Source organism: Ambystoma mexicanum, chromosome 8 (genome assembly GCF_040938575.1).
Source record: "Ambystoma mexicanum isolate Mex_15411 chromosome 8, UKY_AmexF1_1, whole genome shotgun sequence".
In the NCBI taxonomy this organism is placed as follows: domain Eukaryota; kingdom Metazoa; phylum Chordata; class Amphibia; order Caudata; family Ambystomatidae; genus Ambystoma; species Ambystoma mexicanum.
This window is the reverse complement of record NC_090929.1, coordinates 693,867,483-693,880,230: the sequence shown is the minus strand read 5'-3', so window position 1 is coordinate 693,880,230 and position 12,748 is coordinate 693,867,483. Positions and strand designations below refer to the sequence as shown.

At 45.1% G+C, this 12,748-nt stretch overlaps 1 long non-coding RNA gene across 2 annotated transcripts in view; it reads left to right on the top strand.

The window, feature by feature from the left end:
- Window positions 1-12,748, top strand: part of LOC138472359 (uncharacterized) — a 140,795-nt gene that overhangs the window by 125,764 nt on the left and 2,283 nt on the right. For both annotated transcript variants that reach the window (XR_011268588.1, XR_011268589.1), the window contains one exon: window positions 2,155-2,262. This is a non-coding gene — a long non-coding RNA (uncharacterized lncRNA). The remainder of the gene's footprint in view (window positions 1-2,154; window positions 2,263-12,748) is intronic.

The following is a 12,748-nucleotide window of genomic DNA, read 5'->3' as shown; positions in this document are numbered from 1 at the left end:
TTGGGATGTTTCGATCTGATGAAGAATTCGGACCAAGGTAGAAGCACCCACTTAAAATGAATTAGTCATCTAGAAGTGAATTGTTCATGCAACATGTTGAAACAATGGGCCTCATTCCAAGTTTGGATTTAGCGCTGAGCTATCACCAAACAGAACAACTGCTGCTGCCACTTAGTCTGACAGTATTACAGCTGGATTAAAAGTGGTGGTTTGGCTTTGTTAGTTCCCATTGATGGAGTCCTCCATGGGGGATTTTGGAGTGTTTCTGCCGGCGGTAATACTGCCGAAATTGGCATATTCTGGCGTTAAGGCGGCGGAAGTACTTCCGGAATTTTGCTGGATGTTTTTCCTCCATCTCACCGCCATACTCGTAGTTGGGCGGTGCGATGATGCGGGGGCAGGGCCCAACTTATAATGAGGCCCAATGTTTGTTACCGGATCAGTAATTTTTTTATTCTGGAAGCTATACATTTTGGTTTATCTTCTTGTAAAGTGCCTAGCACATGGTCTAACCTCTTGGACATGTACAATAGAATCTCTTCTGTGATTCATTGTTGGATAATGTTTCATTTTTATTTTATAGCAACATCCATACAAATACAAATACGCATGATGCAGGGTAGCATAAGAACTAAAAAAGGAAACAGTCTTTCCAGTCAACCACAATGCTACAATAACATTCAAAAGTGCATAATGCTAGCATCTCTTAAGATAAAGTGCATGTGTGAAGATGCAAAACAGTCACAACCAACTCCTTCCCCCGGCACTGCTGAAATGAGGCCCAAATATTGTTAAGCAGGTGGATATAATTCAGCTAAGTAAATATTCTTTTCCCATCTAGTATTCCACCAACAATTGATTGTACCAATTCTTAACAGATGGAGGATTACACTCCTTCCACATCTAACAATCAAAAGACAAGCTATCATCAATGCCAGGAACCAGAAACACGTGTTCCTGGATAAATCCCAAGCAGTTCTATCCTCAGTACTATGTTCACAACTGTTGATGTTGAAGAGAAACAGATAATCCTATTCTTCGAGTGGTCAGCTGAGTGAGGACAAATTGCAAGCATATGAATGGTTATCTGGTTAGGGGCCCTGCATATCATCTAGTACATTGACTTATGCCCCCCCACCTTTTAAGTTTGATGGAGGGGAATACCACCAATAATATTTGTGGTGCTTATTGTTAGTGAATAAGCATGTTTTTATAAGCATAGTGTGGAAAGGATTTTAGATCTTCGACTACATGCACCTCAGGAATATACTCTCTCTATTTGCTGTTAGCTCACTCATTTTCCAATTGTGCATAGTTGTATGTTAGCTAGAAATATGGCATGGTACCCTCCCACCGGAATCCCACACCACAAAAAAACCTTACCAGCTTCAAATTGCTTTGGGAGGGTGTAGTTTTTATTTTAATTTCTCAAATTTGAAGACAACCAAAGAAGTGAAATCTTGTCTTGATGAATTGCTATGTAAAATATGCATAAGCAGCAATCACATTACCTGATTAGCATTGAACCAAATTGGACAGGCCAGTATATTCCCACTGGTTAGTTTGGAATTTGATAAATATATCGCTGGGAGGTCATTATGCCCAAACAGTGCTGTAAATCTATGCACTTTTGGAAGATGCAAAAACTTCCCAATTGCAGTCCTTATGAATGAATATGATTGGAATTTGTTTCGAATTGATCTTCTTAAAAAATGTGGGATTGCCAAATTTAAATTCCCTACAGCTTCACGTGGCATCTTTGAGGATAATACAATAAAGGTGGTATTTTCTGTGTATTTAATAGCCAATGTAAGATTACAAAAAGCTTTCCTCTCAGCCAGTTGCCGTGGCCATATCATACTTTTTACCCCACATGTATAGAATCAAGATATCTTTGACAAAGTGTCATGTATTTTCTCCCTCTCTCCCTCTATATGCCCTCTATGTAACTGGTGTCTTTATGTGCCTGTGAATTTCTTCCATTTCAATGAAGTCGAATAAAGTGATCATTTATGTCATATTGGATTCTTGTCCTGAAGTGCCTCTGCTGTGTGTTTTTTGCAATCGATACAATCAAAATGTGTGTGATGAGGTTTATCTCTAGTACCACCTTTTAATATGACCTCAGTGAAGATTATTCTATTTCCTAAACAGATTACTGTAATGGAATCGAATGGATTACTTAATCTTTAGAGATGTCATCAAAATATCTGGCATGAAATGCTGGGAGCACGCTGTTAATATGGGGTGATCTTGGAAGAGGTATGTATTTGATGTCATTTTGCATAAAATGATATATTTATTGATTGCTGTTTTTATGATCCAAAGTACGATGTTACTTTATAAACAAACATGTTTTCTAATGGTTAAGGTAACTTCTAGACTATTAATTATGTTGCATGGTGTGTGTCAGTAGGGATGCTTCTATGTAATGTCCCATATTAGGGGTGTTAAATAATTTATTACATTCCCACACTGTATAACAGGGCTTCACTGATGTTATATTACGTTACTTCCAATAGTGCTGCTTTTGACATTTTCGGATGTGTAGAGAATTTGGGAAGAATCTTATGTTGAGAAGGAGCCTGGCAGGGGGGACCAGACAAGTGTGTTGCTTCAGCAGGTGGAACCCATCTGAGGGGGAGGAAGCAGACGAGGGGGTTGAGGATGCAATGGAAAAGGATCCTTGCCCTGCATCTGCCATTCCGGAGGGGCAAAAGGCACAGGAATCCCGCTGCCACAGAGCAAATACTTTGCATACCTTTCAGTGCTCATGGTCTTCGTTGTGGCAGTATTTTGGCCTGCCATCTGGCACGACAGAAGGGTGAAGCAGGTGAGGTCTTAGGAAAGGTAGAGGGCTGTGAGAAGAAAGTGAGGTTGGGGCAGAGATGCAAGGGTCATGCCTTGGGGACAATGCCCAACCACAATTACTGGGGCATAAAGACGTTAACATGCAAATGAATCCCCATGTCTCCACTGAGCCCCCTGGTGACCCGGCTGCCACCGACAGCCCCTCCTGCTGATGAAAATAAGGATGCCAGTGTCTACCAATGCTTGGGTCCAACACAACGCCAGACATGCTGTGCCAAGCTCTTTCTCGCACGGATTCCCTCTCCTTAAACTCACCAGAAGGCATCACTCACTTCAAATCACTGAATGTATCACACAGCTTGGCGTAAACAAAACCTATCCCAAGTCTCTATCTGAGTCCCTGTTCACTTATTACCTGTCCCTTTCTTTCTTCCTCCTAAACTACTCTAACTCTACTCATTAACCTGCCCCAAAATTCCTAAGTCAAACTCAAGTAATTACTGTCTGAAAGGTTCCTTAAGCTACACTCTAGCTCCAACCACATTTATTTCATTGTATTATATTGCATTGTATGTATGTGTATAGGCACTAACAACCCAAGGGAATGAGAGTGCTAGAAGTCATCTGGATATAAACAAGGATAAAAACTGACATAAGTTAGTCATCTGAAAAAGCTAGGATTTGATATTATTTCTCAAAAAGGAAATTATTGGCTCACTGCGTATAGATGATGAGTGCGGTTCAATCATTTTTTTAGAATGCCATACAGAGCATACAGAGCTTTGCATGTTAGTGTGAGAAAATTGAAGTCAATGTTGGCCTTGGTCTGCTTTACTGTGAATATCATTTGAACCAGAAACTTATAGAGAAAAAAGGATATAAGTAGGTAGGAAAACTTCTTGACCATGTTATCTACTGGAACAAGCTTACGTATACTTATTGTTAACAACTGGGACTTCATGGAAATGGATTCAATAACTTGATAAGATGAATGACTGGAATATTTATTGGATGTACTTAACCGACACTGGTTTTAATTTAGATAACCTAGACTGTGATGGAGTATGTTCTGGAATGGTTGTATAAACATTGAAAGAGATAATTGACTGATCTATTTTATTTTAATTTCTTTGTAGAATAAATTGATTATACAACCCTGATGAAGAGAGTTTCTCGAAACGCATTGGGCCTTTTGAAAAATGAATATTGTTTGAAGAAAATTATTGAGGGATGTTCTAATTGAAATTTTCAAACTATTATTATTGAATTCTATCTGTTAATAAGAACATTTAACCTAATAACTGCTAAATGTCACAAATTACTAAGAAAAGGCAATTTGTGTCCTAGTAAAAGGGACTGTTATATTGTCTTAAAAATGTTTGGCTTATAATACATCCTTAGATAGTGTGCAGGGGACGGGAGTTACCTAATAGGGAACCTTTTCTCTCTCTGTTTTAAATACAACGCATATGCCAGGGTTGATGTTTTCTCCCCTGCACCTGAAACCACATTACCTTCATTCTTTATGTTGACAAAATTCTCCAGATTGAAAACATCTTTTTAGATAAACACATCACCCTTACTGCAGGTGTGCTTAGTGTTAGTATTTTGGCCTTGGTATGTACCCAGTGAAGAAATCTAAGCACTGGGGACAAGTAGCTATGTCTGGGGGTTTGTAAGGGTTGTGTGGCAATGTTGGCCACCCTATTCTGCAGGTCCTGCAGGTACTGGGGCAGGGGTCTGTATGTGTAGACTGGCATAGAGTACATTGCAATAGTTATGTTTTGCTCCAATGAGCCAATGCCTTATCATTGCACAATGTTTCTCTGAAAGTAGGGGGATAAGTAGTCATAATAGCAACAGTTAGCAACAGTAATCGGATGATGCTATTAACCTGGGGGATCAACAACAAAGAGACAATGATGATCACACCCCGAATTTTCGACTTTTTATTCAACTGAAATAGAAAAGACATATATTTCAATAGTAGGATTTGGGGTGATGGCTCTGTTATGTTATGTTATGCTATGTTAAGGTAACTTGTACAGCACACATTCACCTGAAGGCATCTTGGCGCTAGAGAGAGAGCAGAGACTGAAGAGTAAGTCAACGAGGCGAGCCAAGGAAGTAAAACAAGGTTGTTTTGAGTATTCTCCTAAACTGTAGATGATTTCACACATTCTTGACTGTCCTGGGTAGGTTGTTCCACATTTGAGCGTCAACGACTGAAAAAGCGCGGCCTTCGATACGAGATCTGCCGAACCTCGGGATGACCAAAGAGCCGGCTCTCTAAAGAATATGTGGATGAGACTGTCACAATCTCAGCCTTGCCTTGGTTCAGTCTCAAGGAAATCTATCTCACTCATTCCATCTCTCAGTTTGGTCAAAGATGGATTGCATATGCATTTGCATTTAATTTGCTAAACAAAAGATAATCTGGTTGTTACCAGCAATGTTTTAAAAGATGGTACGGGATTGGTCATGAGATCATGAAATGGTTTCAAATAAATGTTAAAAAGGAGTGATTTCATTGTGAGATTCATACATTTCCAATACCCTCAAAGTTCTATTACCTAAACTAAAAATGATGCTATCCAGTATAAGGCCCTCCGTGACACCCTTTCTAACACGTCAATGCAACACAGCAAAGTGTGATGGTCTTGGTTGTCAAAGGTGGAAGAGAGATCTAAAAGCATAAGCATGCCTATGTCTCCTTGATCCAAGAATTGAAGAAGGTTTTCTTTGATCAAGAGGATCAATTGTGTGCCTCTGTTAGGATGAATGCCAGATTTCCAGTACCGTAGCCTATAGTGTTCCTTTATTTGCCATTGAAGTTGTTTTGTGGCAGTCTTATCTAGAACTTTTAGAAGGAAAGGCATGTTAGGAATGGGGGAGTAGTTTTAGGATCAGAGGAGGTTTATTAGCAAACGGGTGGCCCATACTTGCTTCTGAGCAATCAGGACATCTCTGAAAGATACATTTATAAAGTCTGAGAATAATCGACTAAGGGGATCTGTACAGTCCTGGTTAATGCTAGAAGAGCAGCAATCTACCGGACAGTTGGTAAGGTTAAGACAAAAAGTAATAGTATTAGTTTCTGTTGCTGTGGTAGGTGTAAAATAAAATGGCACTGGTGATTCTAAATCGTTAGTAAGCTGGGAGTCATACAGCATGTCAGTGGTTGGTCAATTATGTGGTTGCCTAATACTTTTTTAATGCTCTTCGACTAATTCTGGAAAATGATTGAATTTGATTACAATTGTCTATGGAGGGAGTGACCGCAGGCAGCAGAGAGCATGGCTTTTCTACTGTGTTCAAGATTTTGAGAAGTTATCGCAGGGAGTTTAAAGGCTCCTCTTTTTAGAGAAAATAATGTGTTGTTTTTTTTTGCTTCAGCGATAGCTGTTTTATATGAGGTCAAGCTTGCCTAATGAGGAAACAATGTAGGCTGATAGGATCCGTTCTTCATTTTCTTTCATATTTCCTCACTGTGATCGTCAAAATATTTAAAGGCTGGTGCCAACATTTATTACCAATGAGTTGAAGCTTGACCGACTTGGATCTAAGAGAGGCAGTTTTGTCACTGATGAGAAGTCCTCAAGAGTTATACTTGAGAACAATGTCATTGGCAGTAACTCTGTTGCCCAAACATTGTCAGTCTGCTGCATCTGTGGCGTTCTACTACCATCTGCTGAGGGGTAGAAGGCCATAAGTCCTCTCTGATTCACTTGTTTCTCTCTCTGCTTCTCCTCTTTTGTCTTTCACCTGGATATTCTCAGACTGTTGTGTGGAGCCTTCTCCAGCTGCCTCTCTCTTTGGCCCTTGGTCTCTGTCCCTCTGATTGGCTGTGACAGAGATCACAAGACCTTCCAGGAAGAGGCTGCTAATAGAATAACCTTCTCTGGTGAACCTCCCATTCAGCTGCAGCACCATCCATTGAGTAGTAGGAGGCCATTAGGCCTCTCTGTTTTGCTTGTTTCTCTTGTGCTACTGGCCGCTTGTCCTATTGTTGTCTCTCTGATTTCCCCCTTTCCTCCTTCTCCTAGACTTTCTCACCCTCTTGTGTGGAACCATCCTCAGCCCACATCTCTCTCTGTCTCTCGGCCTTCTGGCCCTGTATTGGCTTTGCTGGAGGTCATGCAACCTTGCAGGAAGAGCCTATAAAGTCTCCCCATACAGTCTTTCCTATAAATGCAACACCCCAGTGCAGCCCCCACCAAGCGAAGTGCAGATGCTAAGGGTGCCTCCTGTTTGTCTGGCACCCTTGACTTATCACCACACCTCAACTAGACTACTCAATGGGTACCAAAGACAGTAAGTACAGATTAGTGTACCCCTCTCTTCCTCCCAAACACCTCCAAATTACGCCAATTGCACTGTGTTACTGAATGAACTTATACCATAGCGAGACCAATTGGACTGTGATCCCTTTTGAATCCATAGCATAGATTTTTTTTTTTACATTTTTATTATTTTATTAACAAAACTCCAAACATTACAAACGTTGATGACCTCCACATTTATGCTTCACATCATTATATTACAAATTAAACATTTAGGTCCTCCCCCTCCCGCCCCCTTAACTCGAGCCCCTGCTTCCATGTCACTGTCCTACTTATCTCCAGATGTGTCTACTTCAATTATCTCTTCCGTATCATCTTCACTATGGTCGGCCTGGGAGGGTCCTATCATCGAGGCCACCAGTCGTCTCCATGCTATCAGGGTTCCCACCTGACCCCCCTGCTGACTGCTTCGTACCAAGCAGCCGTTTCTGCCTCTGCCCATTTCAAGAGGTCCGCCCACCACATCTCAATTCTAGGCCATTGGGCTGCCTTCCAGCACATTTCAATTCTCCGTTTGGCCAGAATGTAGGCCAGGTCTTTCATTTTACTGATGTGCTTCAGGTTACGTGGTCTGGTGAAACTCCCCAACATGCATGCCCAAGCTGACTCCACCTCCAAAGTAATTCCTTTTTCCGCAAGGCGTATCTTCAGCTTTGTCCAAAACCTCCCCACCTCTGGGCAAGCCCAAAACATGTGTAGCATCCCCGCTTCCTCCTCCCCGCACTGTGGGCATTTCTGTGCCGTCGGGCCTCCAAACTTGGCGATTTTACTGGGGGTCATGTATGCCCTATGAGTGACATACAATTGAATCTGCTGAAGCCTCGCGTGTCGGGACACCTTCTTATGATACCTTTGGGCTCTGTCCCATTGCCCATCCAACATGGGTTCTCCCACTTCCTCCTCCCAGTCTCGCCTCAGTCGGAGCAGCTCTTTTCCCACCCTAGTCCCCAGTAGCTCATATAGACGAGATATTTCATGCCCACCCTCCGAAATATCATACATCGTCTCAATGGTTGCATCGGGTTGTTCCGTGAGCACTGCCTCAGGCCAACTTTCTCGCACCCGTTTAATGATTCTGGTATAAGTAATGTGTTGGCCTTTATGCACCCCGGTGACCTCCACTAGTCTCTGAAAGTCCAGTGCCACACCTTCCTGCCATATATCTCCAAGGGTCGCCAGGCCCAACGGTTCCCAGTATCTGCGGATACCTTTTATCATTTGGGAGTCCTCCCCGCATAGCGCCACTAACTGCACCTGTAGGGAGAATGGGGTTGGGTTTCCCACTATTTGCCATGCCCTGCGCCATATTTCCCAGCCTAGCACCAGCAGTCTCGCCATTCCTAGCACCTTTGGTTTAGGCAGCCACACTGTCTCTCTAAGGAAGAAGGGGGTAGGGTCTTTATACAATAGCCTGGCTTCGGCCGTTTCTTCTTCAGACAACCACCTGGCCACATATTGCAGCTGTCCCGCCAAATGATATAACTCAAAGTTCGGCAGGTTTATACCCCCCCCTGTCAAACAAGTTTTGTAGTTTCCAAAGGGCCACCCTGTTCCTGGAGTTGTGCCATAAGAAACCCCTGCACAAGCTGCGGAGTTTGACAAAAAGCGTTTGGAGATCACATACGGAATGTTTACGAAAAAATGTAACAATATGGGCATGACTACCATCTTAATCAAACAAAGCTGCTCTACCCATCACGGCCAGCGGTAGTCTGGACCAAAACCCCATGCTATTCTTAATACCGTCAACTGCCTTTACCGTATTGTGTTTGTGTTCCTTCTCAGTCGTGAGGTATATATTGATTCCTAAATATCGGAACGTCTCGGTCCGCCAGGGTAATGGCAAGACCGGTAGGCTCCTCGGCAGGGTACGTCTGTACCTCCCCACGGGGAACATGCTTGATTTCTTGGGGTTCACTGCTATGCCCAAGAGGGTGGTGTAATGTTCCATCACCTCCAGGACTTATTGTAGATTTTCCTCTGGGAAGCGAAGATATAGGAGTATATCATCGGCGTATAATGATATGAGATGTGAACCCCTCGCAGTATGGATCCCTATCTCCCTGTACTTTTGTCTGAGGCAAACTGCCAGTGGCTCCAACGCAAGGATATACAGCATGGGCGACCAGGGCAGCCCTGTCTAGTGCCCCTACTGAGTTGCCATTTATCTGAGATTGTGGCGCCCGTTTTGACCCTGGCAATTGGGGAGCTATATAGCATTTTAACCAACCTCAGGTATCCTGGCCCCATCCTGTATTCTCTCAGAGCCGCTAGCAATCAAGGCCATCTCACAGAGTCGAAGGCCTTAATGGCATCCAGCGAGATTATTACCAGTTCGCCGGGGTCCTTCTCTGTTTGGTCAATAATGTGGTGGAGTCTCCTTTGATTGTCGGTTATGTTCCTGCCAGGAACGTAGCCTGTTTGGTCAGGGTGTATCAGTTTACCAATGACTCGCTTAAGCCTGTTCGCCAGCGCTGCTGTGAGGATTTTGCTGTCCTGATTAAGCATCAATAGGGTTCTGTATGACCCGCAGTCTGTGCTTGGCTTACCCGGTTTTAAGAGCGGGATGACCACCGCCTCCCGAAGGGACTCTGGCAATCTGCTGTGCTCAAACACCTTGCTAAGCATGGCCAACAGCGGGGGGAGCACCTCTTGTTTGTAAGTTTTATAGAATTCACTGGGGAGCCCGTCTGACCCCGGGGCTTTACACGTGGGCAGGTGCTGAAAGACTATCTCCAATTCTTCCAACGTGATTGGGTTGTCCAGGTCTTCCCGTTCCTGATCGTCTAATTTGGGCAAGCCTATGTCCTCTAGTGTTTCCTGAATCTCTTGATCCGTCCCTTCCCCTGCATCCCCATAAAGACGTTTGTAATATTTAAGGAACCCTTCATTAACTTCCTCTTGGGTGTCCCAGCACTGGCCTTCATCCCCTCTGATTTCCCTAATCGCTGGCTGTGGTGTTTCATTTTTATATAACCAGGCCAACAGCCTACCCGGCTTGTCTCCACCCAGGTGTTGCCTTTCGACGTATTTCTTGTAACTCAGCTTGCATAATCTATCCCAGTGCTCACTGCTGGCTTGGTGTAACAGCTTCATCCTTTCCTCATCCTCCTGTGAGGTGCCCCCTTATGCATTATGCCTTCCAGCTCCCTCTCTGTTTCTTGTAACTCCCGCTCTATGCCCCCTTGGAGCCCTCTAGATTTTGATATGGCTACGCCCCGTACTCCTATTTTGAATGCCTCCCATAAGGTTCCCACCTATTGAACACTCCCTATGTTAGTGTCAAAATACTCAGTGATCGCCTCCCTCAGGTCCTCCCGGAATCCCGAGGCCTACAGGGCCTCAGCTCTGAGCTTCCACGTCAGGATTCTCGCTCTAGGGGGCTGGTGTGCCACTTCAGAACCAAGGGGGAGTGGTCTGAGAGCACCCTGGCCTTGTATTCCATGCCTGTCATCTCTCCTACCAGCTCCGAAGCGGCAAAAATGTAATCCAGCCTCGTGTGCAGGTTATGTGGGGCCGTGTAGTGTGAATACTGCTGGGCGTAACTGTCTCCAAATATCTTCGAGTCCAAAGTCTATCAGCAGGTCCTGTAATGCCTTTGTGGCCATAGTGGGTCTGTCTGGTTTACCATCTGATCTATCCATTTTAGGATTTAATGCACAGTTAAAGTCCCCTCCCCATAAGATCGCGCCGCCCAATAGGGGGCCAATTTTGCAATATAGGGTCCTAAAGTAGGCCGCTGTATCTTGGTTAGGGGCGTATACATTTATAATGCTCACTTCCCTGTTTTCCAGCATCCCCCTCACCACTGTCATTCTGCCTTCTGGGTCTATCGTGGCCTGAAGCAGTTGAAATGGTACATGAAGTGCCACCCACGTGATGACCCCCCTCACGTAAGATGAGTATGTGGCTCCCGTGGTACACCCTCTCCACTTTCTCTGGACCACCACCAGCTTCTCCCTAGTGAGATGGGTTTCCTGTAATATTGCTATGTCAATCTTCAGCCATCTTAGGTACATCATTACTTTATTTCGCTTCAAATAGCTGTTGAGGCCCCTCACGTTCCAGGTCACCACCCTAAGGTTACCCGACGCCATCTGTGGGTTGTCCCGCCTCCCCTCCCAGTTTCCCCCTCCCCCCTGATTTGACACAAGATTGGGCTCGTTCCCCTCCCACTCCCAACAAAAACTCCCCAACTAGCCCCCCCCTGCCCAACTATCAACCACTGCACACAACCCCTTCCCTCCCCCCACCCTACCCAACCCCAACAAGTGCCCAGCTCCATCCCTGGATCTCAGGCTACCCCGCGTTTGGTCCAGCCTCGGAATGCCGAGAGCAGGACACGGCAGGGTGTCACCAGTCTACCGGTGACCCAACTCATCTATTCGATGTGGGGGTATGAGGGCTGGTTCCGTTAGGCTCCTACACCATTAGCTTAGTTCCTCATACTCAAGGATCATGCATATATGTATAGCCCTAGGCACATGCCTCCAGCAGGCTATGTCCCTTACTATATTCAAGTCCCAGTGATTTAGACTGCGACACTCTAGGTGCCACAGTCACGTGTTACTTATCTGTGCCATCTTCCTTCTGGATGCCAATTCTTGGGGGCAGCTCTGCATGTCTAGCAATTCCATGGCATCTTCCGGGATTTCAAAAAACAATGTTCTGCTCTTATGGAACACTTTCAGTTTTGCGGGGTAGATCAGGATATATTTGTGACCTGCTTCACGCAGCGTTCTTTGCACGGCCACAAAGTTCATGCGTCCGCGTTGCACCTGCAGGGTGTAATCCGGATATGCAGTTATGTTTGCCGACGCCCTTTGTATCGTTCCACCCTTCCGGAAGTGCTCAAGGATTTTTTCTGGGTCATGATAATTCAGAATCTGAATTCTCATGACCGGCCTGGGGGGGGGGGTTTCCCGTGGTGGCTTCCTCATCAGGGCCCTTTGCGCCCTTTCCACGGCAAACTCCTGGGACAGCACTCCCCCGGTTATCTCCTGCAGCAGCATTGATTCGATATACTCTGTAGGGTTAGGTCCCTCAGCTCCTTCAGGCAGTCCAACGATGCGTATATTATTCCTTCGGGCGCGTCCCTCCACCTCCTCCGCCCTACTTTCCAGGTTGTACCATTGTACGAGAGCATGAAGTTCAGATTTGTGGAGTGCGCACGCCACTGTGTTCGGGGCCACCTCTTTTTAAAGGTCACCTGTGCGTTCAGCCAGCGCTCTGACGCCTTGCCGGAGGAGGTTCATCTCCTCTTGTTCTGCCCCGACTTTGAGCTCTAGTGCTGCCTTCAGCTTGTTCATGGCCAATCCTAGTTTGGTTTCCCAGGCCACTTTTAGGTCAGCAATCACGGCGAGGATCTCCTGGCCTTTGCCCATAGTGTCCATGCCCCCAGAGAGGGTTTTGTCTTTGCTCCTGGCCCCTTCTGCCCCGGTGATGTTTTGGTGATGTTCTAGCATATTCATCAAGCATGGGTTGCTTGCCCTTCGCTCTAGGCAGTTTGTTAGTCATCTCGGTGTTTCAGGGATGTGTATACGAGCCCCGCAATGTGTGGTCTCTGGCCTTCATTAAGGTAGACTGCTTCTGGT